General features: G+C 44.7%; 1 protein-coding gene across 3 annotated transcripts in view; it reads left to right on the top strand.

The window, feature by feature from the left end:
• The window catches only part of LOC126483875 (uncharacterized), a 200,864-nt gene that overhangs the window by 77,557 nt on the left and 96,544 nt on the right, over positions 1–26,763 (top strand). For 2 of the 3 annotated variants that reach the window (XM_050107120.1, XM_050107121.1), the window contains exons 2-3: positions 10,558–10,629; positions 10,732–10,856. The gene's annotated coding sequence lies outside the window, so the exon portion shown is untranslated. Of the gene's footprint in view, positions 1–10,557; positions 10,630–10,701; positions 10,857–26,763 lie in introns of all 3 variants that reach the window. The other variant, XM_050107122.1, reaches the window with a different exon arrangement.

Here is a 26,763-nt window from a genome sequence, read left to right as displayed (position 1 = left end):
GAGTGTGAGCTGATTTACGTCTTCCTGGTAAATTAAAACTGTGTGCTGTACCGGGACTCGACTCTGGTACCTTTGTGTTACGCGGGCAAGTGCTCTACCGACTGAGCTAGCCAAGGAAAACTCTATACCCCCACATCCTTTACTTCCTCATGTAATTTTTCTCGTACCTTCTACAGTTGCAGTAATTTTCTTGCATTTCGTGCGCGACTACCACTCATGGAAGAAAAGAAGTCTGAAAGCTAGGAGACGAGGTACTGGTGGAAGTAAAGCTATGACGGCAGGTCGTGGTCTTGCCTACATAGCTCAGTCAGTTGAGCATTTATGCGCGAAAATCAAAGGTCTCAGATTCGAGTCCGGGCCTGGCATACAGTTGTTACCTCTCAGGAAGTTTCGATCTAGTGTAGCTCAGTATTGCGGCATACAATGAATAATCCTATACGAGAAGGCTAATGATCGTGGAAGGGCAGCAGTTTGACTCCAGGCGGTCAAAGTGTCAGCATCAGTGTGCCTATGATGTCAGTGACAAAAAGGTGTGACGTTGCGACTGAAGATCGGTGCTGTTAACTAGAACAATAGCTATGTCCGTCTATTGTAGAGATCGTAAACAGCCTTTATAGCAGAAGTCCTAAATTCCTGCAAAATTCCGTTAGTCCTCTATTTCAGGTACCCTAGTTCCACAACAGCTGTTTTATGAGGACTCCCCAGTGCCACGAACGCTCGGAATGTCACTCGGTGGATTCTGCTGACTCCCGGAAAGGGCACTGCCAAATTACTTCAGTGTACGGGTCGACATTATCTCGGTGCTGTCGACTTAGTGGGGTGATTGTGTTGAACGCAGTAGACCACGACAGAGTTCCCAGGTGAATCCTCTCTTCATTGTAGCGAGCCGTTCCTGTTACCAACTGGTCTAGAGAGAAAGAGGAAGTGGTTTATCTGTCCAAAAAGTATCGTAAGCTCTATTAAAAATTACGGTCCGTGCCGCTACATTATAAATGCAACTGTTTTGCTACTGTGCAGCGACTGTGGTAGCAGCATAATGGTATTCTACCAGTATATTTGAGGGAAATCTGTTCCTTGGGACGGTTGGCTCTTTTAATATCATCCTCAAACGCACATTCTCGAAAAACTAGATACTACAGACAGACACCATCTCGCAAATAGTGGCCCCCCTATGTTCTCCGGACCTGTGGATGCGTAGAATTCTTTATGAAGACACTACATCAATCTCCCTTGGGACTTTGATAATTCATTGAAGGAGATATGAGAACGCTGATGTATTGCCGGTAGGCTTCTCTCTTGGGATCTTCGGCCGACGTTTGTTCACCGATTTTCCAGACGTTTCGCCAGCACGAGTGGCCGGCATTGTCAAACGTTTTGTCCTCTACCAGCAATGAAGAGTAAACCTTTGACAATGCCAACCGCTAGTGCTGGCGAAACGTCCGGAAAATCGTTGACCAAATGTCGACCGAAGATAGTGAGACAGAAGCCAACCGATTATACGTCAACAAGTGGTCACGACGGCCTGAATTTTTTTTTGAGACTTGTTCAGAATTACTGTACGACTTTATTCAGGTGTAACAAATGCAGATGATGCGCCTCTGAAGGCCTATTCCTTATTCATCTGCTCGCTTCCGCGGGTTAATGACGTCACCACCACCACCACCACCAGCATCGCCGCCGGCCGGTGTGGCCGTGCGGTTCTAGGCGCTTCAGTCTGGAACCGCGTGACCGCTACGGTCGCAGGTTCGAATCCTGCCTCGGGCATGGATGTGTGCGATGTCCTTAGGTTAGTTAGACTTAAGTAGTTCTAAGTTCTAGGGGACTGATGACCACAGATGTAAAGTCCCATAGTGCTCAGAGCCATTTGAACCACGTGAGCCAGCACCGCCATCACATATATTGCACTGAGTGGAGATGCCTTTCTTCTTTTTGTAGTTGATGCTTTCCGTTGTGGTCAATTCCTGATGTGTCAATCACTGAAGTAGTCATATTGTTTACACGTTTATATTGTCGCAGCAAAACCAGAACAGCACTTTGGTGTAGTGGTTATAATACTAAACTGTTGCATGGAAGGTCGTGAGTTCAAAACTCACCTGGACTGCATGACTTTCATTTCTGTATTCCGTTCGAGTACATTCTAGAAGTATCCACAGATGTCAAGAATCATTGTACTGGAATGTCCTGTAGCCGTATATATACTGTATGTGTTCTGGCCGGAGGCAGTTCGCTCCGCGCTCTTGTATGTGCAAGTGCTGAATAAACCTTCGTTAAGTGAAGTTAGTGTTCGTCATTCATTTAATTACACCTTCTTCTAGCTGACAATATGGTGTTTCGATTCTTCAGTAGACTTATTAAAAACGTCTATTATATGCCATTGTTGCTTAAAAATTGACAAGACGTGTACATAGATTCGGAAGGCACAAATTTTGAGATCACGTGTATTTGAATGTGTTGCCAACACATACAAGACGAGAACATTGTCATTTGCAGCTGTAAACATACAAACCTTGTGTTGCGAATGAAATAATAAAAAAACGAAATGACAGTACATATTAAAACTGCAGTCAGGTGACGAAAAATCATGGGATGCCTCCTAATATTGTGTCGGACCTTCCTTTGCCCGGCGTAGTGCAGCAACCTGAGTCGTTAGAAGTCCCTTGGGGAAATATTAAGCCATGTTGTACCTACAGCCGTCCATAATTGCGGGAGTGTTGCCGGTGTAAGATTTTGTGCACGAACTCACCTCTCGATTGCTATCCATAAATGGTCGAAGGGATTCATGTCGGGCGATCTGGGTCGCCAAATCATTCGCTCGAATTGTTCAGAATGTTCTTCAAACCAGTCGCATTGTTCTCTATAAAAATTTCATCGTTATTTGGGAACACGATGTCCATGAATGGCCCGAACATAACCATTTCCAGCAAATGATCGGCTTATGTAGACACAGCCCCCAACATTATGGAGCCACCACGAACCTTCACAGTCCCTTGTTGACAGTTTGGGTGAAAGGCTTCGTGAGGTCTGCCCCCACACTCGAACCATCAGCTCTGCCCACTGCAGTCGGGACTCATCTGAGGAGGCCACGGCCTTCCAGTCGTCTAGCGTCCAATCGATATGGTCACGAGCCCAGGAGAGACGTTGTAGGCGATGTCGTGCAAAGGCACTCGCGTCGGTCGTCTGCTGTCATAACCTATTAATGTCAAATTTCGTCGTACTTTCCTAACTGATACGTTCATTGTATGTCCCATATTGATTTCTGCGGTTATTTTACGCAGTGTTGCCTTTCTGTTAGCACTGACTACGAAAACAAAATAAAAAATGGCTCGGAGCACTATGGGACTTAACATCTGTGGTCATCAGTCCCCTAGAACTTGGAACTACTTAAACCTAACTAACCTAAGGACATCACACACATCCATGCCCGATGCAGGATTCGAACCTGCGACCGTAGCAGTCACGTGGTTCCGGACTGAGCGCCTAGAACCGCTCGGCCACCGCGGCCGGCTACTACGAAAACGCTGCTGCTCTCAGTCAATAAGTGAATACAGTCGGCCCTGCGTTGTCCGTGGTGAGAGGTAATGCCTGAAATTCTGTACTTTCGGCACATTCTTGACACGGTCCATCTCATAATAGTGGTTTCCGAAATTGAGTGTACCATGTGTCTAGCTTCATCTACCATTCTGCGTTCAGATTTCATTGATTCCCGTCGTGCAACCCGTCGGAAACCTGACTACAAATGACAGCTCCGCCAATCCACTGCTCTTTTACACCTTGTATACGCGATGTTACGGCCACCTATATATGTGCCTACCGCTGTCCCATGACTCTAGTCACCTCAGCGTATTAGTGTTAACCTTAGAACTGAAAGTCATGTTGGTCTGCTGCGGTAATGTCTAATCAGTCCTTGCCCTACACTTAAGTTCATAAGTTGTCAGTAGACATGTACAGTGAAGTTCGGATGTACTTGAAATGCAAATTTGTCCTCATCATTTCATCATCATCCAGGAAAGTGGCGAAATTGGACTGAGCAAAGATTGGATACTTGTACGGGCGCTGATAACCACGCAGTTGAGCGCCCCACAACCCAAACATCATCATCATTTGAAATGCAAATAAACTTCTCAGAATCCGAGGCGTGGCTGTGGTAGTAAGGCAGACGGTAGAAATGGACAATTCCCCGCACATCTTCCCAGTTGGGGTTCTCTTTGTCTGAGTCTTATTTTCCTGGTAGCCGGAGGAGAATTTCGAAAATTCTTCACCGACTCCGCTTGTCCTGGGTAGTGGGAAATGGGATTGAAACTAAATAACAAATGACTTCTGGATGTGACTCATACAAATACAGATAAGGCGAAACTTCTTTGGTAATGAAACACAGTTTTAATAATAACAATGTATTAGGATTACTAGTTACTGTTATTGTTGTTCTCACAACTGTTGTTGTTGAGGTCTTCAGTCCTGAGACTGGTTTGATGCAGCTCTCCATGCTACTCTATCCTGTGCAAGCTTCTTCATCTCCCAGTACCTACTGCAACCTACATCCTTCTGAATCTGCTTAGTGTATTCGTCTCTTGGTCTCCCTCTACGATTTTTACCCTCCACACTGGCCTCCAATACTAAACTGGTGATCCCTTGATGCCTTAGAACATGTCCTACCAACCGATCCCTTCTTCTAGTCAAGTTGTGCCACAAACTTCTCTTCTCCCCAATCCTATTCAACACTTCCTCATTAGAAGAATCCTAAGGAAATGCAATCCGAAAACAAAGGAAGTAGGTTACAGTACGCTTGTTCGCCCACTGCTTGAATACTGCTCAGCAGTGTGGGATCCGTACCAGATAGTGTTGATAGAAGATATAGAGAAGATCCAACGGAGAGCAGCGCGCTTCGTTACAGGATCATTTAGTAATCGCGAAAGCGTTACGGAGATGATGGATAAACTCCAGTGGAAGACTGCAGGAGAGACGCTCAACAGCTCGGTACGGGCTTTTGTCAAAGTTTCGAGAACATACCTTCACCGAAGAGTCAAGCAGTATATTGCTCCCTCCTACGTATATCTCGCGAAGAGACCATGAGGATAAAATCAGAGAGATTAGAGCCCACACAGAGGCATACCGACAATCCTTCTTTCCACGAACAATACGAGACTGGAATAGAAGGGAGAACCGATAGAGGTACTCAAGGTACCCTCCGCCACACACCGTCAGGTGGCTTGCGGAGTATGGATGTAGATGTAGATCTACCCATCTAATCTTCAGCATTCTTCTGTAGCACCACATTTCGAAAGCTTCTATTCTCTTCTTGTCCAAAATATTTATCGTCCATGTTTCACTTCCATACATGGCTACACTCCATACAAATACTTTCAGAAACGACTTCCTGACACTTAAATCTATACTCGATCTTCACAAATTTCTCTTCTTCAGAAATGCTTTCCTTGCCATTGCCAGTCTACATTTTATATCCTCTCTACTTCGACCATCATCAGTTATTTTGCTCCCCAAATAGCAAAACTCCTTTACTACTTTAAGTGTCTCATTTCCTAATCTAATTCCCTTAGCATCACCTGACTTAATTCGACTACATTCCATTATCCTCGTTTTGATTTTGTTGATGTTCATCTTATATACTCCTTTCAAGACACTGTCCATTCCATTCAACTTCTCTTCCAAGTCCTTTGCTGTCTCTGACAGAATTACAATGTCATCGGCGAACCTCAAAGTTTTTATTTCTTCTCCATGGATTTTAATACCTACTCCGAATTTTTCTTTTGTTTCCTTCACTGCTTGCTCAATATACAGATGGAATAACATACGGGAGAGGCTACAACCCTGTCTCACTCCCTTTCCAACCACTGCTACCCTTTCATGTCCGTCGACTCTTATAACTGCCATCTGGTTTCTGTACAAATTGTAAATAGCTTTTCGCTCCCTGTATTTTACCCCTGCCACCTTCAGAATTTGAAAGAGAGTATTCCAGTCAACGTTGTCAAAAGCTTTCTCTAAGTCTACAAATGATAGAAACGTAGGTTTGCCTTTCCTTAATCTAGCTTCTTAGATAAGTCGTAGGGTCAGTATTGCCTCACGTGTTCCGATATTTCTACGAAATGCAAACTGATCTTCCCCGAGGTCGGCTTCTACATTCAAAAAATGGTTCAAATGGCTCTGAGCACTTAACATCTGAGGTCATCAGTCCCCTAGAACTTAGAACTACTTAAACCTAACTAACCTAAGGATATCACACACACATCCATGCCCGAAACAGGATTCGAACCTGCGGTCGTAGCGGTCGCACGGTTCCAGACCGAAGCGCCTAGAACCGCTCGGCCACACAGGCCGGCACAACTAACATTAACAGACAGTAAGTTTATATAAGTTGAGTCTTCTGGGCACGTTCCGAAAATCACGAATAGCTCTGTCATAACGGAGATAGTGGCATGCAAAAAGGACCTCAGTTTTATCACTACGTGTGTAGACGGTCCATAATGTGCGGTTTGGTAGCGATCTCCACTTATGCGAAGCACAGGGTCGCCATCCGCCCCTAGTCGTTTTTCTTTCATGTTCCCTATCGAAGAGATCTCAAAGATATATTCGCTTCGACACGTATTCCGGCCCTGTTTTATGGGAGCTGTATGCAAGGAACAAACACAGTGAATGCTTGAGTCCCAGTGCACCACAGACATTAGTATGCACATAACAACTGATATAGTATCCTCATCGCGTCTACAAGTTCCTCATCCGCATACGTGGATTTTACAATTTTTTAGATCATTTCACTTGTTCGATACGTCACAACTCTGACGGGAGGCTACGCCAGGTCTGAATTATTTTAGTTTGCATAATGATTATTCGTAGATTTTTTTTCAGCATCGCTTTCTTGATTCCGACAATGAATTGTTACGTGAAAAATTCCGAAATGTGATACGTTTCGGAGTCCCTGTTAAAGTGTAGGTCTGTAAGATGAAGCGTCATGAAATGATCTACATTGTTTTTGGCAGCTTTTGATAATTGCACTAAAGATTTCATACCAAAACAGTTAATGGGTGCAGGTAAAGCTGTTGAAACTAAACGGTAAGGACGGGGGCATACTTTTCCTCTGTCAACTTGAAACAGCAAAGCAATTATAATTGTGGGTATTTGTAAATAGAGGACAGGCTTTTACCTGCAAAGTATTTACTACCGCGGATACCTAAATGCTCCAGGCCTCTAACGATATGAGGTGGTTCATAGTCCTGCCCTAAGTTGTTGCCGTACGCTCTCAAAGGACGAGCGCATGACCAATTCATTTCACTTCGGCATCTCAAAGAATGATAAGGGAAATTTAACATAGGAACAAGCGTGCAAGGGAAAAATATCAAACGTCTAGAGCACAGCGCTGTATGAAAGGCGAACAATAGGGAAAACGGAAAAGTAGGACAGAAAACGTGTGAAATGCGCTGTGAGGCGTTACTGAATAAGCGAGTAAAGAAGTCTGTGGCAAATCCTTTCTAAAGGAACAGGCAAGTTAGTGGAACATATGCGAGGGTTGCCCGTAAATTATCTTCCTATCGGTCGCGAAATGGAAACCAAAGTGAAAATGAGAAATATTTCATTTGCAACAATTAGCTACGCCATCTAGCTACTTCTCTACGTATTAGCCGCTCCGACTTAGACATATGTCGTAGCTTTCTACCAACTTCTCAACACCCTCGTCATAGAAGGCAGTCGCCTATCCTTTCTATCCATTCTCTATGTTTGCCTGTAGCTCGTTGTCCGTGGCAAAATGCTGTCTTCATAGTCAGCTGTTCAAGTGAGTACAGGTGAAAAATAGTATGTAGCCATTTCCGGATTGTGTGATGATGGGTGATGAAACACTTCCCATCGACACACTCTACAGAAGCGTCCTCATTACCCCTGCAGTGTTCGAGCGAGGATTGCCGTGAAGAAGAAACTGCGTGATAGTTACTTTATGTGGGGTTGCATGAAATCAGACGAAATCTCTCGACAGGCACCCACACTTGGCGGGAGACATTTTCTAGGTACCTTTACGAGCTCACTGTGCGCCCAGAACTGCAGAGTGCAATGTGACGCGATCGACGGGCATCCTAGAGACACTGCACAACACATGTGTGCAAAGATTCATCGGATTTTTACTGTGGTTTTCATTTCGCGTCTGATCAGAACTTATGCTTCTTTTTGCACACACCTCATACAACAGCTTTCTATCTTGCGATGGGAAAGTAAGTTCGTAAACGTCAGGCAAAGAATACGTAGAAGATGATCTGTCTTTTGTGCCTTTATCCCGCGGTTTCGCAGGGTCGGCATTGTTAGTATCGGATTTGGCAACGTGAATGTTAATGAGTGGCTGTGTGCCGTTCCTGCCACCACCCCGTACCCCCTGGGACGGAATTAGTATACACCAGCTGTCTGCGTCTAGTGTAATCCATGAAGAGTGTGAACGTGTTCAGATGTCTGCGAGTCGTGTAACTGAGGCGGGACGTGGGCCCAAGCCCGGTATTTACCTAGTAAGAACCACATCCAGACTGGCCGGCACACGGGCCGTCGTCGTTAAACCGTCGGGCGGATTCGATACGGGGCCGGCGCGCTTATATGAGTCCAGGAAGCAGCGCATTAGCGCTCTCGGCTAACCTGGCGGGACAATACGTAGAACAGATGATTTAGGGTAATGAGTTTAAGAAGTAAGCAATACGCATTTAATTGTTCAACCAGAACATTGTGACCACTGCCTACGGCGAGACTGAGTGCATCCTGGTGCCGTTGCAGGTACGTGACATGGCATGGGAAGTGTGCAGTGTGTTTCAAAGTCTTTTCGTCAAACCTGTAGGGGTGATAGATCAAGTAATGGGGAACAACTTACTTTAGTTAGAGATAATATCTTCACTGACATTTCCAGTGACGTTAGGTGTCCTTTAATACTCGCAGGTCCTGGGACGACGACATTTCACTAAACTACCAGGGTTTACTAACGAGGTGTGCTGCATACTATCTACCCCAGTAAACTGATAGTGATTTTCAACAAGGATACCTTAAGAATGTATATCTGTGAGCATATAAAGATATTTTAGAAGCGATTCAGAAACTTTGATTCGGCCTCCACACTTTCATGCAGAGCAGATGATTATAGAAAACACGTTGCATACACACGTCACAGAGTGTATATGCCCTGCCGCCTCACAGGCATAAGCAATACAAAGTGACGCCTAACGTCGCTGGGAAGCGTCAACGAACATTTTACCTCTCACAAAAGTTGTTCCCCCATGACTTGATCTATCACTGCTATAAGTTTGATGCAAAGATTTTTAAACACCCTGCGGAACGGCTGGGAAATCATTCTAGCGACGATACGGGCCGCAAATGGGGAAACCGTAAACAAAATTAACTTTGGAAAAGGGCAGATTATTATAATCTGGCAAGTGGGAAAGAAGATCTCGGAAACTGCGAAGCTGGTCGGTTTTTCGCGTGCTGTTGTCTTAGTGTCTATGGAAAGTGGTTGGTGGATGGTGGAACCACGAGTAGGCGACAAGGTGTTGGACATCTGCGCCTCACCACAGAGCTTGCGTACTCTGTAAATCAGTATAGGTGACAGCTGTGACAATGGTGGAGCAGGCACAAGTATTTCGAAGCACGGCATTCAGCGCGCAGTGCTGAACAAGGGGCTCTTCAGCAGGTGTCCTACATGTTCCCATATTGACCCAGCGACATCTTCAATTATGATTGCAGTGGACGTGGGATCAAGTAAAGCGGACCGTGAATCAATGAAAGCGCGTCGTCTGATTGGATGAATTGCATTTCTTGGTACACTGGGACGATGGACGTGTCCGGATACGCCCAACCACCGCTCGAAACACTGCGCCAGAGACGCATGCCAGCGAGGACTGTGTTTTACTAAGGGGGACATTCACCTAAACTTCCATGGAACCTGAGATAGTAATCGAAAGCAAGATGACAGCTGCGGACTATCTCAACATTACTGCGGACCATCTGCATTCCTTCATCCTTTATCTCTTCTCCTACGGCGATGGCTTCTTGCAGCAGGATAAATCTGTCTCAAAAGACCAAAATCGTGTCACAGTGGTTTAAGGAGCATGATAGTGAACTTACGTCGACGTCTTGGCCACCAGATTCGCCCGATTTGAACCCGATGGAACACACCTGGGACGTTACTGGAATGCCACCTCTGCAGCCGAAACCCACTGGCATGTGATTTACGGTAATTGCGCTACCTGTTCGTAGACATCTAATTCCACATACCTCTGGAAACCTTCCAAAGACTTGTGGAATCCATACCACGCAGAATCGCGACTGTATTACGTTCTGATGCTGCGTCAACACGCTTTTAAGCAGGTGTCTTGTTTTGACTCACCAGTGCAAAATGTTTAGCACGAGACAGTGGGAGCTGGAGGTCGCCCGCTAATCACTCGAAAGACTTTACCACAATTTTTCCGTAAATACCTTCCATAGTTTCATAAATATTCACGACTCTTCTCGACCTGCTCCGAAAGTATCTTCCTGTGTAATATTGAAGAATTAACACTAACGATTTCTTTTCTTTCCATTTTGTAGGAGATGAACCGATGAACCAGTTTCAAAATCAGTGGGGTTCCAGACACTAAAAGGCAGAATGGGTACAATAAGGTGAGCATAAAATTATTTCACTCAAGTCATTTTATACGGTGTGTTGAGAAAACGAATGAGTTCCTTCATCAGTATTGTTTGTTATTTCACCTTACGTTACAGCAAGTTCAGAACGCTTCCGGTTCGCAGATAAGTTCTCTAAAATCTACTGACATCCATACGATGCGAAGGTGTATTACTGATGCATTTCATGAATTGCAGCTATTGAGCAAGAGGCCAATAAACAGGTTTGGATTTGTAATTTTTTAAAATAATTATAGAATTTTTTTACGTATTTAGCAACGCAGGATAAAGCAACAGAAAGATATCGTTATTTCAGAGAAAAGGAAATACTATTTGCAGATTTAATTTCTTTTTGTTGTACAGTAAATAAGTAGGAATTATCTTGTCTCATTTTGTTACGGAAAACCGTTGTGTATTGTACTTGAACAAATTGCAACCGTTTAACAAATATCCAAATGCATCTTTCTTCTTGAAGTTAAGCAGAAAAGTAATTTCAGAAAAGTGAGTTAAAGGGAAACTTGGAACTAGTTATCTTATCAACACAAAACTTCCGTCGCAAAATTCTTTTGATGAATTCTTCGCGTAATAAAATGAAATTTCCTTATTAACAGGCTTCAGAATATCAAGCATTTACTAACTATTGCGTTTTAATTTTGTCCAAACACACGATGCAATCTGCATGGACCTTCGTAAGTACGTGGACACCGGCCATAAACGAAAGGATATCCATGACTCCCTCCACTTATACTAGCTAATTCAATCATTTCCTAATCAAAATATCCACGGGTGTACTGCCGGTCTACAGTGTCCAACGGGCACAATATTTCGGCGATCATACACGTCGCCATCATCAGGTGAACTGACGGACTGAGCTCAGTCCGTCAGTTCACCTGATGATGGCGACGTGTATGATCGCCGAAATATTGTGCCCGTTGGACACTGTAGACCAGCAGTACACCCGTGGATATTTTTATTATCAAGTACGCCGGGAGAAACTCAAGAAGCAATCATTTCCTGGTTACAGTAGCGGTAAAAGTACAGCCACGCTGATTAAATCAAAATAAAAAGAATTCTTCCAACGTTTTTGACACAAGTTTCACCTTTGCGTGTTAAATACTAGCAGATAGGAAGATAAAGATTGTAACAAAGAAAAGAGTTTTCGGACCCTTTGCATTTATCTGTGATAGGTGTAAAAAAGATCGTAAGAGGTAAGTGCCATAAGAAGTCAGTGAGACACAAGATTTGTATTTTGCAAGTACAGGTTGGAAAGATTATTAAAATATGAAATAAATATTTTGCTTAATATTTTATAAATATTGTCGTATATATCTAAGAAATATAGAGGGTGTCGCTCCTAAGAGTCGTCAGGCGTATTTTCTCGAAGCGGAATTTTACGTGCCCATTTGATAGAGTGGTCCCAGATTAATCTCATGCGATATTTGTTTTATCAATATGTGTTAGCAGGAACTGTAAAACATGAAGAATAAACAGTATTCCAGCAGCGACTGCACTGCCCTGCCCCGAACAGAATGCTGCTGTCAAGCATGCAGCGCTGCTCATTCGCTACTAGAGTACTGGTTATTCTTCTTGTTTAACTTTTTCCGTTGGTACATGCCCATAAAATAAATATCACACTAGACTAAGCTGGGAGTGCTCTGTTGAATGGGCACCCGCTTTTAAGAATCATTTCCTTTGTGATGGGGAGCAAATCGACATTTTCTGTTGGCACTGGACGTCGAATGAAAGACGTGACGAGCTGTTATTGTTTGGGCAGACTCCAGCTACTCTGTGCAGAAACAAAATTACAAAAATCTGCCGAAACTCGGTAGAAAATGCGTCTGACACCATTAAGGAGACACACCCGAAATAAGGCCAAATACTATTTCACAGTTACCTCATGGCTAAGGATATCCACATCATTCATTAGATCTTTTATCAGACAGCATCGCAGAAATGAAACGTTGAGGTACATGTCGACAATTCTTGGTGTTCACTTCAGAGCCTCCGTTCTGTTAGACGGGGCGAGAAGGCGCTGCAGTTAAGGCATTCCACTCTTATTCTCGCCAACGACTTTGACTCGTTGATGACACCGGTTCTCGTCAGGTCACCGAAGTTAAGCTACGTCGGGTGTGGCCAGTGCTTGGATGAGTAACCGCCTGGGTACGTTACGTGCCGGTGGCTGCCTTCCCTTCACCTTTATAGTAAAGGGGAGAAGGGGTGGTGGCGTGAAGTTCCTGACACCAGTCTTTGCGCCGAAGTCCTGTATTAAATTCCAAACCTGTCCGCAATGCCTCATGAACTCAGAGCACATGACTCTGCTGATGGTAACCTGTTCGTCGGATGGGGACAAAGTCGGTACTATTCAAGAGGAACAGGCTCTGAGCTGGGACTGGGTTTCACCCTCATCATCCAACACAAACATGGCATCATACTGCTCATATCCATTACAGTCACTTACACTTATCAAAGACACTTAAGCACACAACTCGCACACTTCACGGAGGAAAGGTGTCAATGTGCGTGAAGAACAGAAAAACCTTTCCAATTACGCGGCAGAAGCTGCCCTTCGGGGTACCCTAGCAAACAGTGCAATACGACTTTACTTGTATCGTTGAGGAATGAGGTTCAAATTTCGATCCGGTCTACTGGATTTATGTTTACCGTGGCTGCCCTAAAACACTCCAGGCAAATGTCGTGACTGATTTTTCGAAATTACCCACGCTTCCCTTTCCTGTCTCACCCCAGCTCGCTATCTCTCAAATGTTGAAAGGACGTTAATTTCTGGTCTACTGTAGCAGCATGACCTGTGCTAGCCGAAATATCAGGAGATGACCCAGCCATTTCCAGGAGACTGATCATTCTGCCCCTTCCGGACGTTGGGTCCTTCGAACCCCCTTCGAGCATACTGACTCTTACTTCCACGGTTCCACTTTAGATGACAGTCATCATAAAAGTAGCGTACTCACTGAATTTCCAGTCACGGTGCTGGGTTCATGTGTACACAATCTATCTGCAATCTCGGTTTCATATCACTGATGCTGTTTTCAACACGTCATCCGTTTTTTAATTCTTTCGGGCCAGGCTACCAAGGTGTTGTAACGCTCAAGCAGTTTGACGCTAAATGGTACATTAAGTCGTACATCTGAAACAGTTTTTCTCGCGAGAGCGAGAATCACGATGTAACGCATGGAGTGAGAGAAGCCGAATAGCTGTGTTTCCGGGGAGTTGCACCTCATTCCGAGAACCGCAATAACAAAAAAAAAAAAAAAAAAAAAAAACTACCCAATAGTGAAAAGCCAGAGCTGTGGGCTATCTGTGTCTCTACTATGCAAGCCTTTTTACGGTGTGTGTGTGTGTGTGTGTGTGTGTGTGTGTGTGTGTGTGTGTGTGAGGATATTTCTGGTACCAATATAACCTACACCCATATGAGCTTTCTCTTCTCTGAGGTTTTCGTCATGGTCATTTAGCGAGATGTATGTGCGATGGAGTTACATGCTGCCGCCCGCCCGGTGAACAATACTATTACTGTTTGATTACCCTATTTGCGATAAATAAGATCAAGCATCTAGAGCAGTGGTAGTCAACCAGGTCTCCATTGTCCACTAGTGAGCGTTCCAGATTTCATGGCAGGCAGTAGGGGTTTTAAGGGCATTTTTAATAAGTTTTCATAAAATTTTGACAAAGTGTCCTCGGCGCAAATCCGCCTGGCGGATTTGTTTCGAGGTCCGGTGTGCCGGCCAGCCTGTGGATGGTTTTTAAGGCGGTTTTCCATCTGCCTCGGCGAATGCGGGCTGGTTCCCCTTATTCCGCCTCAGTTAAACTATATCGGACCAAACCGCACAATAACCCTGGGTTCGGTGTGGGCGGCGGTGGGGTGAGTGGACTGCTGTAGCCTGTTGTAGGTTTATGAACCACTGAGGGCTATGGCGGGGAAGAAGCCTCTCCGTCGTTTCTAGGTCCCCGGTTCGATACATAATGCACAATACATGTTGCCAGACGCCTCTTCGAACGTGCCGATACGCTCTCTGAATTTCAACAGTAAACCTGTCCGTTATACAAAAGCGCCTCTTTGTAGAGTCTGCGTCTGGAGATTGCTGAGCAGCATCACCGTCATGTTTTCGCGTTTGCTAAATGATCACGTACAGTCAACGGAACGTGACGTACTTCGTCCGAACTCTCTCTCCCTCCCTCCCTCCCCTCCCCCCCCCCCTCCATCCCATTAAACCTACCTGGTAAGGCTCCCAGACTCCCTCTTAGAATAACCCGACTTCTTCCGTTAATCAATACAGAATCGGTCAAACAAATATTTTGTAAGCCACTGCTTTCGTCGACGACTTAAATTTTCCAGTGAATCTCACTTAGTTGTCTGTGGACTTTTCAGTACAGGTCGCTGTAGATCAGGGGTAGTCAACCTTTTCTACCTCCCGCCAACTTTCGTATCACTATAAGTAGTAAAATTCTGTAACCGCCCACCGGTTCCACAGTAGTGATGACTTAAAGTACAGAAGCAACTTTATAAAGCAAATTTATAACAAGTTACAGCATATAACAACTTCTTATCGAACTTATTAAAAATGCCCTTAAAACCCCTACTGCCTGCCATGAAATCTGGAACGCTCACTAGTGGACAATGGAGACCTGGTTGACTACCACTGCTCTAAATGCTTGATCTTATTTATCGCAAATAGGATAATCAAACAGTAATAGTATTGTTCACCCTTTTACGCTCGATACATTTTGTTTATTTACCTTTAGGGTCACTTGTAAACACGACATTGGACTGATTTCATTACAAAGTATAATACATAATTAAATGAGGGAAGGAGTCGCAAAGTACATTAGTATCACTACATCATTACGATTAGAGCCAAGACGTTTCAATATAAAGTCGTATTGTACACATTAGTAATGGAACATACTAACCCATTTGGCAACGGACCTATTCGTGGAACTAAGAGCTACTCGAAGAGACAAATAGTCCTTAATTTTTAAAATATAGTACAGCGTAATTGTTCCAGAATGGTGGTACTTATCACGTTCAGTGAATATATGTACAATGTCCTCGTCAGTGAAGCAGAAATCACATTGTGCACAATGACTTAACTTTAAGAAATGTCTCCTTTTATTGGTATTCATGTGAATTGCGTCGTGGTCTGTTAAGAGTAACACATTCTCTTCTCATGAACGCCAAGCTGAGAAACCAAATGTGGCGTGTAATCTTTTGATGAATCACCCAATACCGTGTTCCTTCGATGTTACGGCCTGTGTCCGCTAACTTTGTCCATTCCGTTTTTACTTAGCTAATACTACGAAAATGTCTGTATCGTTGGGATATGTCGATGAGAAGTAGATGCTGCGCCATTTTCACCACTTGACTTGATCATAAGTTGCCTCTAATGCCAACATGCCCCGGTATTGAAGACGAATCCGTTAATGTAGCTCCTTCGCTCGATTAAGACTTCACAGTACATCGTTTACCAAAGGATTAACAGTTTTTCCTTCGGTTGCCTTGGTAAGAGACTGTAGGGCACTCAACGACTCAATCTATACTAGGACTTTGTCGACTTGTAATTCGAATATGTGAAAAACAGCTTGATGAATGGCGTACAACTCTGCTGTTAATATTGGCGCTTCAATACGCAACAGGAAAGACTGTCCACGCACTGTTTGGTTATCGAACAAAGACATAGATTTTGGAACCATTCGTATATAATTTGTACTATTCATGCCAGTTACGATCTAGTTTTGGCACTGGAGAAGCTCTCTGTTCACTTGGGCGTACGAATGTTTCAGATATGTGACCGTCATATACAGCACAGTAAATTTTTGAAGAGATCACTTGCTTAACACCAAATATCCTCCGCTAAACTGATGTTAGCATTGTGCTGTTGGATGTTCCAGAATGTCACCATACTGTAATGCCGGAACTTCACCTAGGTGAAAACCCTTGTCGAACAGATTGTAAAACAGATGAAAAATAAATGTTTCTTAGACAGTAACGGGGAGGAGAATGAGTTGCGATTTAGCATGTGCCTTTAGACATGCAATTATTGTTGCAGTATGGGGCAATACACAGCTTTCTGTGGTTCCTTGGTGGTTTAATTTTTGATAAAACATTAATGCAACCAGAGATATGAATACGTTATTTTTGGGTATTTGGCTATAGTGTTATACCACTTCGTCACTAGGATATATTAGGTTGGTACAAAAGTTCGTGGCGTTCTTGTTTTGCGTGTTGGTATTCCTGTTGCTGTGTATTTATTTATCGACTGCCATTTTTGTTTGTAGTTCACTATTGCTATTTTAGTTTACGTATTGTAATTTTATCATTTTGTCATTTGGAGATGGTGAGTGGAGCTGTGGACGCTAGAAAATGGAGTGCGAAGCAGATAAATCGGAACATTTCCGACATAGTCTTCTGTTTGAGTTCAGTAGACGGGTGAAAGCCGCGGAGTCAGCCAGAAACATTTGTGCCGTGTATGAGGATAATGCTATTGGACAGCACACGGCAAGAAAATGGTTTTCTCGTTTTATGTGGAATCGTTTTGAGATTAGTAACTTCCCACTTTCAGTAAGACCTTCGAGGTTTGACGAAGACTGCTAAACGCATTAATCGACAATGATCCACGTCAGTGTACTCGAGAAATGGCAAACGTGACGAACCCTGATCATTCCAGAATCGTGTGGCATTTGCACGCGGTGGGGAAGGTTCAAAAATCGGGTTATGGATACCGCGTGCTCTAAGCCAAAATTACAACAATCAGCAGGTGACCAGATGTGCGTCTCTGTTTGCTCAACAGTTGTCTCGGGAACACCGACCATTCGTATTCTGTATAGTTACTGGTGACGAGATATGGTGTCTTTAGGATAACGTAAGGAAAGGAAAGGAATGATTAAGCCCAATCAAAACAGCAACTGCTCGTGCAAACACCTGCGCGCATCCACAAAAGATAATATTACGCATCTGGTGGAACACCGTCGGTGTGGTGTACTACGAATTGCTTCCCCGGAGTGTAACCATCAATGTTGACTTTTTTTGTCAACAACTGAGGCTTCTTGCAGACGCACTCAGAGTACAACTCCCTAGAAGGCAGTGTGAAGGGGTGCTACTCCACAATGGTGTTTGCCCGCATTCTGCTAAACTGACAAAAAATACTATACAGGAGTTGGGTTGGGAAACCATTCGGCATCCACCTTATTCACCTAATCAGGCGCCTTCAGATTTTCACAGTTGCCGCTGACTATCGAACAGCCTTCAAAGAGCTTCCTTCCCGAACGAAAATGCGCGCTCCGAACGTGGCTCACAGAGTTCTTCGCCTCAAAACCCGTGCGTGATTTCTACAGTCTTGGGACGGAAAGTTTACTCCAGCGTTGTGCAGACTGCTGTAAATAGTTAAGGAGAATATATTATTGATGACTGCAGTCTCTACTATATGTATATATGTTTTTTAAACTTATGGAAAAACACTACGGACGTGTGCCCCAACCCAGTACAATAACCGGCATGATGTCACTGTGCGTATTAGTGGCCATTAGCTTCGAAAATGGAGTAAAGAAACGCCCGGTGTTGATGCAGCTGCGCTCCCGCAGAAAATGCTGAAGTTGGCAGTGTGTACTGTGTGGAGGCTTGTAGTGGGCGTAGGGCGACGGCCAAGCGGGGTTGTGCGACGGCGGAAGCCCGTCCGTGTCCACCGCATATTAATAGACAGCCGCCACTCGCCCAAGGCTAATTTAGGCCCCGAGGACTTATCTTAAAGCCACGTGCACTCATGTTTGAGAATCCAAAGTGTCACTCACAAGTTGTTTTGTTGGTTGCATGTAACTAGACCGAAGGAGATAGAGACAAGAGGATGTGACACAAAACAGTGTAGAGGTCCCGAACTCTCACTGAAACAATCCGCGCACGAGGAGTAAAAGAAATTTGTCGACCCAATAGCGAAAGACTGTTGGAAAATGGGTGAAATATTGTCTGCTATTATGGCAGAGCACTTTGTGTAACGTTTTCACGTATATTCTGTGCGTGTCTGGAAGATCTGCAACGTAGCGTTCTGCGGCTGCCTCAACATCTGCGTTGGACTCAAGTAATTCCCAGTCACGAATTCAATAAGATACGGCAAGATGCGGAAGTGGATGGTGTCAGATCTGGCATTTGACGCGCGGTATATTGGAACATCCACTTTATCCGAGTTTCCCAACTGTCAAAACACCTTTGTTGGCAGGTGCATTGTCCTGGTGAAAGATAAGTTTCCTTTATTGTACAAGCCTCTTCTCACGCATTACTTCCATCAATCTTTTCAGCGTTCTCACTGAGAAGAATATTTTTTGCACCCCAGAAAACACTGGCCATAGCGTTTCGGGCACATGAAATCGACTTCGCCTTTTTCGGCGTGGAGTCACAAACGTCTAGCCATGACTTCGATTTTCTGTTTAATTTCTGTCGGGAAGTAGTGGAACCACCTGTCATCCAGCGTAAAAAAAGCGAAGCAGAAAAATCAGTTGGCGTCCAAACATGTCTGACAATTCGTATCGAATATTGTTTTTTCCAGAGTTCAACAAACGCGGGGCGTATCTTGCACAAAACTTCCTCGTAGTTAATTCGCCAATCATCTTACTGCGATTGGCAGCTCCTGCTGAAGTTTTTTTCTGTCTGTAAATTAAATTTATGTTGTGAAACACCTCTTATAAAACACAATGTATTTCTTTTTTCTGTTTAACCAAACATGTTTGAACAATTTTGTGTCGTCTTCTGTGTGCCTCGATGTATTTCTGTAAAAATATTATACAGGGTTCACGGTTGCTTGTCTGTTTTTAAGCTAAAAACTATAAGATATACATTTTATGTTTTGTTTTGATTGGTTGCCTCCAAAAAATGAAACTGTGAAAGTGGATTTGTGCGGAATGGCTTGGATTTATGGCTTTTTATGATTTTACAACATGTCAGCTGCAAAGTAGTCACAAGAATTTGCTGAGAAAGTTGCTAATTTTTAAGTTTGTAGGGGTCTATCTACTGTACTTAACGTTTACCGTCCTGTTGTGCATCACTAAAGTGTTTTGTTGTTTCATTATAATTACATACACGTTTCTCACACCTTCTACACTTCCCCATCACCTACTATCACACTTTCGGCCTCTGTGACCGAGCGGTTGTAGGCACTTCAGTCCAGAACCGCGCTGCTGCTACGGTCGCAGGTTAGAATCCTGCCTCGGACGTGGATGTGTGTGATGTCCTTAGATTAGTCAGGTTTAAGTAGTTCTAAATCTAGAGGACTGATGACCTCAGATGTTAAGTCCCATAGTGCTTAAGAGCCATTTTTATTTTCACACTTTTCATACACAGAACGAGATTTGGGAGTTAACGTACGTCGCAATATTCATTGAGAGACGCTGCGATATTGTCACTGCTCTCTTATTTCTTGTTTTGTTTTTTTTCTAGTGTGGCGCAAATTTTGAACTTTTGATGCAGCTTGCTGTGGTGCGTATACATTGTGTTTTACAGAAGGTGGAATTAAAAAACCCAAATTAATTTTAAAAAATTTTGTATATTATCATTCATTTGTCAATCCCAGTTGCATAATTTTGACAATGTGACTAATTTCGACCTCCCTGGATCACCTTCAGATCTAGGTAGCTGCGGAACTACATGTCAGGATATTGTATTCTGAAGTGCAGTTTCTCTATTATTTGAGCTTTTCAGTTTGTCAAACAGGTTGCATGAATGAGCAACAAGCGATAGTAATTTTGTCAACGTGTTTCGGCACCAAATATCATGCCACACGTATGGATACCACAGACTATTTAACATCCTCTCGAGAGTCCTATTATGTAAACCAGCAGAGAATCATACAAACACACATGTACACATGTGAACAATATACACTGAAGCGCCAAAGAAACTGCAGCATGCGTATTCCAATGTAGAGATCTGTAAGCAGGCAGAATACGGCGCTGCGGTCGGCAACGCTTGTATAAGACAAAAAGTGTCTGGCGCTGTCGTTAGATCGGTTACTGCTGCTACAATGGCAGGTTATCAAGATTTGAGTTTGAACGTGGTGATATACTCGGCGCACGAGCGATGGGACACAGCATCCGACGTAGCGATGAAGTGGGGATTTTCCCGTACGACCATTTCACGAATGTATCGTGAATATCAGGAATCTGGTAAAACATCAAATCTCCGACATCGCTGCGGCCAGAAAAAGATCCTACAAGAACGGGACCAACGACGACTGAAGTGCAGCCGTTCCGCACATTGCTGCACATTTTAGTGCTGGGCCATCAAAAAGTGTCAGCGTGCGAACCATTCAACGAAAAATCATCGATATGGGCTTTCGGAGCCGAAGGCCCACTCGTGTACCCTTGATGATTGGACGACACAAAGCTGTACGCCTCGCCAGGGCCCGTCAGAACCGACATTGGACTGTTGATGACTGGAAACATGTTACCTGGTCGGACGAGTCTCGTTTCAAATTGTATCGAGCAAATGGACGTGTACGGGTATGGAGACAACCTCTCGAATTCATGGACCCTGCATGTGAAGAGAGAACTTTTGAAGCTGTTGGAGGCTCTGCAGTGGTGTGGGGCGTGCGCAATTGGAGTGAAATGGGACCCCTGATAGGTCTAGATACGACTCTGGCAGGTGACACGTACGTAAGCATTCTGTGTGGTTACCTGCATCCATTCATGTCCATTGTGCATTCCGACGGACTTGGGCAATTCCAGCAGGACTATACGACACACCACACGTCCAGAATTGCTACAGAGTGGCTCCAGGAACACTCTTCTGAGTTCAAACACCACTGCTGGCCACCAAACTCGCCAGGCATAAAGATTATTGGGCCTATCTGGAATGCCTTGCAACGTATTGTTAAGAACAGATCTCCCCCTCGTTCTCTTACGGATTTGTGGACAGCTCTGCAGGATTCATGGTGTCAGTTTCCCCCAGCACTACTTCAGACATTACTGGAGTCCATACCACGTCTGCCTGCTCGCGGGGCTCCTGCACGATATTAGGCAGGTGTACCAGTTTCTTTGGCTCTTTACTGTACGTAACACACGCGTATGCGGGCGAAGCTGCATGGAAAAGGTTGGTACCCCATATAAAACCGTACAGTGATAGACAGGCAACATAAATCGAAGTCACTAGGTGAAAGGTAACGCTGTCCTTTCGAAAACAAGACGAGTAAATAAAAAAATTCGATGGAGAGTGTGTAACATTTCTTCAGCATCCTTCGTATATTATATCGCATAGTGGATGCCAGAATGAGAGATTTCAAAATGTGTTTGGGGGCATACACGCTGTAATTCTCCCTCTGGGACTAAGATAGCTACCCCTTTGCTGTGGGCTATGTAGCAGGTTGCAGAGTAAATTCACTGATGTAAGACGCGGCGCCGACGGAACGTTAAACGCTAAACTACCGTCCTGCCTGTTTATACAGCAGTTCAGTCGTCACCTCAAGTGTATATGTCAGAGACACTCCCGTGGTAAGATTGAGAAGAAGCGGTTGTCTTTAGAAGACTGGTGACAAGCTGTCTGGCTGCGCACCTGTTCAACCAACGCGCTCCTTCACCTCTCGGAATTTTAGAAGGGCGCCACAAAAAAAAAGAAAGTCGTGGATCGATTGCCTTTGGAAACCTCAAGTATCCGATGCACGAGTTAAGAAAACTGGTTTCGGTAGCCAGACCGCATTCGTCAGAGCCACGTGCACTGTTATTCGGTCGTGAAAAATGAAGCACGAACTCGCACTCGGAAGGTCGTCGGTTCAGATCTCCGTCCGGCCATCCAAATTATTTTCCGTGATTGCCCTTAATCGCTCAAGGAAAATGCCGTAACGATTCGTTTGCTAAGTCAAGAATTTGTCTATGATGACCTTGATAGCGACAGCAGGTGTCCCCCTTTTCGTTCTGTATGTTTTCATCAGTTTATAAACCGGGAGCTGTGCACCTGAACACACTAAAAAGCCCTCTTGGGAGTGATGACCCGCAAAAATTTCAGACAGGAAGCAAGACAGTCCTCGTACATGAGTGCAGTGTGATTAAACGTTTCCGTACGAAAGGAAAGCGCCATTACTTCTAGCTAAATTAGTAACCACTGAGCGATGATGTGGAGGGCACTACTAAGACTGTTACCATATTTCGTAAAATCTATGTACTTGCCTATATTTTTCTTTATTTACGAGTATGTCGCTGTCCGTATCGGTGTGGAGTCGTTATCCGGTAAGGCGTGGCAGTTACAGTGATCGTTTGCTGTAGATATTCTACAAACAATACAGGATTTCGTTGTGACTAAGGCATAGCTATTCAGTCGTGATCTCGTTGCTTAGTGTATTATTTTGCTGTGCCTTCAGCGCTGTTGTCTTTCGTTTCGTAAGCGCACGACTGTTTGTAAAGTCAAAAATGGTTCAGATGGCTCTGAGCACTATGGGACTTAACATCTATGGTCATCAGTCCCCTAGAACTTAGAACTACTTAAACCTAACTAACCTAAGGACAGCACACAACACCCAGCCATCACGAGGCAGAGAAAATCCCTGACCCCGCCGGGAATCGAACCCGGGAACCCGGACGTCGGAAGCGAGAACGCTACCGCACGACCACGAGATGCGGGCTTGTAAAGTCAGTTCGTGACCTTAATCTGTGTTATTATTATTTAATTCCAGAGATTGGTAGTAAGAGTTATGAAATTTTTCGTTACTTAATCTCGTAGCTGTAAGTCTGATATTTCCGCGAGTGTGCCTTATTAAATTATTCGTTGAAACGCATTTGGCGATTCTGGTTTTAACTGCTCAGTTGGTTGACATACTTTCCGAGCCACTTGCTAACCTCCTCATTATCTATATAAATAAAAGTGTAAAAGTTCGTTTGTACAAAATGGTAAATCTCCGAAAGTTCTTCACCGATTCCTTTGAAATTTTGACACAACGTTAAATTCAGATACGCGCGTGTTTTTATATACCTACTTTTAATATGTATAATATGTAAGTAAATACACTATGCAATGAAAAGTATCCGGACCCCCCCCCCCCCCCAAAAAAAACACACGTTTTCATATTAGGTGCATTGTGCTGTCGCCTACTGCCAGGTTCTCCATATCAGCGACCTCTGTGATCATTAGACATCGTGAGAGAGCAGAATGGGGCGCTCCGCGGAACTGACGGACTTCGAACTTGGTCAGGTGATTGGGTGTCACTTGTGTCATACGTCTGTACGCGAGATTTCCACACTCCTAAACATCCCTAGGTCCACTGTTTCCGATGTGATAGTGAAGTGGAAACGTGAAGGGATACATACAGCACAAAAGAGTACAGGCCGACCTCGTCTAATGTTCAAATGTGTGGCAAGGGACGAAACTGCTGAGGTCATCGGTCCCTAGACTTACACAATACTTAAACAAACTTAGGCTAAGAACAACACACACACCCATCCCCGAGGAAGGACTCGAATCTCCGGCAGGAGGGACCGCGCAATCCGTAACATGGCGCCTCGATCCACGGGCCGACCTCGACTATTGGCTAACAGAGACCGCCGACAGTTGAAAAGGGTCGTAATGTGTAATGGCAGACATCTATCCAGACCATCACACAGGAATTCCACACTGCATCAGGATCCACTGCAAGTACTATTACAGGTAGGCGCCGGCCGGAGTGGCCGAGCGGTTATAGGCGCTACAGTCTGGAACCGCGCGACCGCTACGGTCGCAGGTTCGAATCCTGCCTCGGGCATGGATGTGTGTGATGTCCTTAGGTTAGTTAGGTTTAAATAGTTTAAAGTTCTAGGGGACTGATAACCTCAGAAGTTAAGTCCCATAGTGCTCAGAGCCATCTGAACCAACAGGTAGGCGGGAGGTGAGAAAACTTGGATTTCATGGTCGAGCGGCTGTTCATAAGCCACACATCTCGCCGGTAAATGACAAACGACGCTTCGCTTGACGTAAGGAGCGAAAACATTGGACGATTGAAAAGTGGAAAAGCGTTGTGTGGAGTGACGAATCACGGTACACCATGTGGCAATCTGATGGCAGGGTGTGGGCATGGCGGATGCCCGGTGAACGTCATCTGCCAGCGTGTGTAGTGCCACAGTAAAAGTCGGAAGGTGGTATTATGGTGTGGTCGTGTTTTTCGTTTAGGGGGCTTGCACCCCTTGTTGTTTTGCGTGGCACTATCACAGCACAGGCTTACATTGATGTTTTAAGCACATTCTTCTCCCCACTGTTGAAGAGCAATTCGGGGATGGCGATTGCATCTTTCAACACGATCGAGCACCTGTTCATAATGCACGGCATGTGTGGGAGTGGTCCACACCATATTGAATTCCAGCATTACCGATGGAGGGTGCCACGAACGAGTAAGTCGTTTTCAGCCCGGTGTCCGGATACTTTTGATCACATAGTGAATGAGGTATGTAAAAGGGAAAAAATTATCACCGAAAATCTCGAAAAGTTTATAATCGATTTACTATACCGGGCTTTACACATAGTTAAGCGTTGTTAGCAAACAGGAAACTTTTATCAATGACATACCGACTTATGATTAGAATACTACTACAGAATATGAATATGCAATAACAATAAACAGTGCTCGAGGTCGGGGGGGGGGGGGGGGGGGGAAGAGGAGATGCACGGAGGGATGGAAGGAAATGGAGATACAAAGCAGAAAGAAGGAGATGGGCAGCGAGAGGTAGCAGGAGGAGATGGAGAGAGAGTGGAAGGAGAAGATGGACATGGAAAGGGGGGAGGCGATGGACTGAGGGGGCAGAAGATGATGTTGAGAGAGGACGGATGAGAAGGTGGACAGAAAGGGGGACGAGGTGACGGACAGAGAGAGCAGAAAGGAGGCGATGGACACAATCCGAGCGGGTGACGGAGATTAGGACGTATATTGAATTCTCATACATGTTAGAAACGTGTGGTGTCTTGTTTTCTTATTCGCTTAGTCAGACTGAGGCGCAGTAGCGCGTGGCCTGACACAGTTAGTGATAAAATTCTTACAAAGTGCCTTCCAAGTCGAAATTTAGAGTGTATGGATTCGTATAATGATGATAAGGGGCAGGTACATTCACTGACGTAGTGACAGACACTGAAATTTATTGGGGAACGAGTTCAAATACTCGTACAACTATCCTATTTTAGAATTTCGGTGGTTTCCCTCACTACATGGGAAACACGGAATGTATTATTGGGGGTCAAAAATCCGATTTCAGTCACTTTCTTAAATTGCGTATTGTGCGCATTGCATTTCGAATTGTAAGTGTGAACCAATCGCATATTTCGAAGTCAAAAGCTTTTTTATTCATTGGACTCCATGCAAGCACCATCATAGACGAAATAAAAATGTTAAATGTTTAATTAATAAAGCCCCGGCAGGTCGCTTCTACCATTTTTTTCGGTCAGACGAAGTTAGTGCTCCCTCTCAAATGACACAAACATCGACGAGGCGCTTAACTCCTTCCGTTAACATTCCCTGAACAGTTTTCCAGTGAATGCATCAGCGAATGTATATCCTCAAAAATTAATGAAAGGCTGTCAATTGTGTTAAAAATCAGCATTAGCGTTTCCGCAGAGGGAACTGGACAGTACGAGAAAGCAAGCATTGTAGTGACTGTGGTGGCGGGCAGATCCACGTCCTGTTGAATTAAGTTCAAGGCCTCAGCGCTGCGCAGTATCTTTCTGTGCCACCTTGGATGTACGCCGCCTAAGAAAGACGCGGAGAATGGGAAAAGAGAGAGAAGGAGAAGTGGAGCCTTGGAGAGGGGAATAGCGCGACCTAATCGGACCCCGAAGGCTGCTGCTGGCTTGCTGACCCGTCTCCCCACCCCCCTCCCCGCCCCCCAAATTCACGCAACTAGGAAAGGCTGTGGCCGTGGCACACGCGAGGGGCCAGCCTAGAAATGGCACACCTGTGGCTCGGCGCCCCAGCAACGCGGGCCTCATAACTGCCGGCCATCAGCACTGCATTCACACCCCACTGCCGAGGCGGACACGCTTACGGAATATTACTCCCGGTTAATGCAGGTAGGGCTGGCTGCCACTGAGCTGCTTAGCCGCTACAGCTGTGGTCGTAACCGAGAGTCGGTTTAACAATCCAACTTGCAGAGAGGTAGTGATTCGACAATCGACTTCATTTGCCCCGACCGAAG

This window comes from Schistocerca serialis, chromosome 6 (genome assembly GCF_023864345.2).
Source record: "Schistocerca serialis cubense isolate TAMUIC-IGC-003099 chromosome 6, iqSchSeri2.2, whole genome shotgun sequence".
Lineage (NCBI taxonomy): Eukaryota > Metazoa > Arthropoda > Insecta > Orthoptera > Acrididae > Schistocerca > Schistocerca serialis.
The sequence above is the reverse complement of the archived record's forward strand: the minus strand, read 5'-3'. Positions and strand labels throughout refer to the sequence as shown.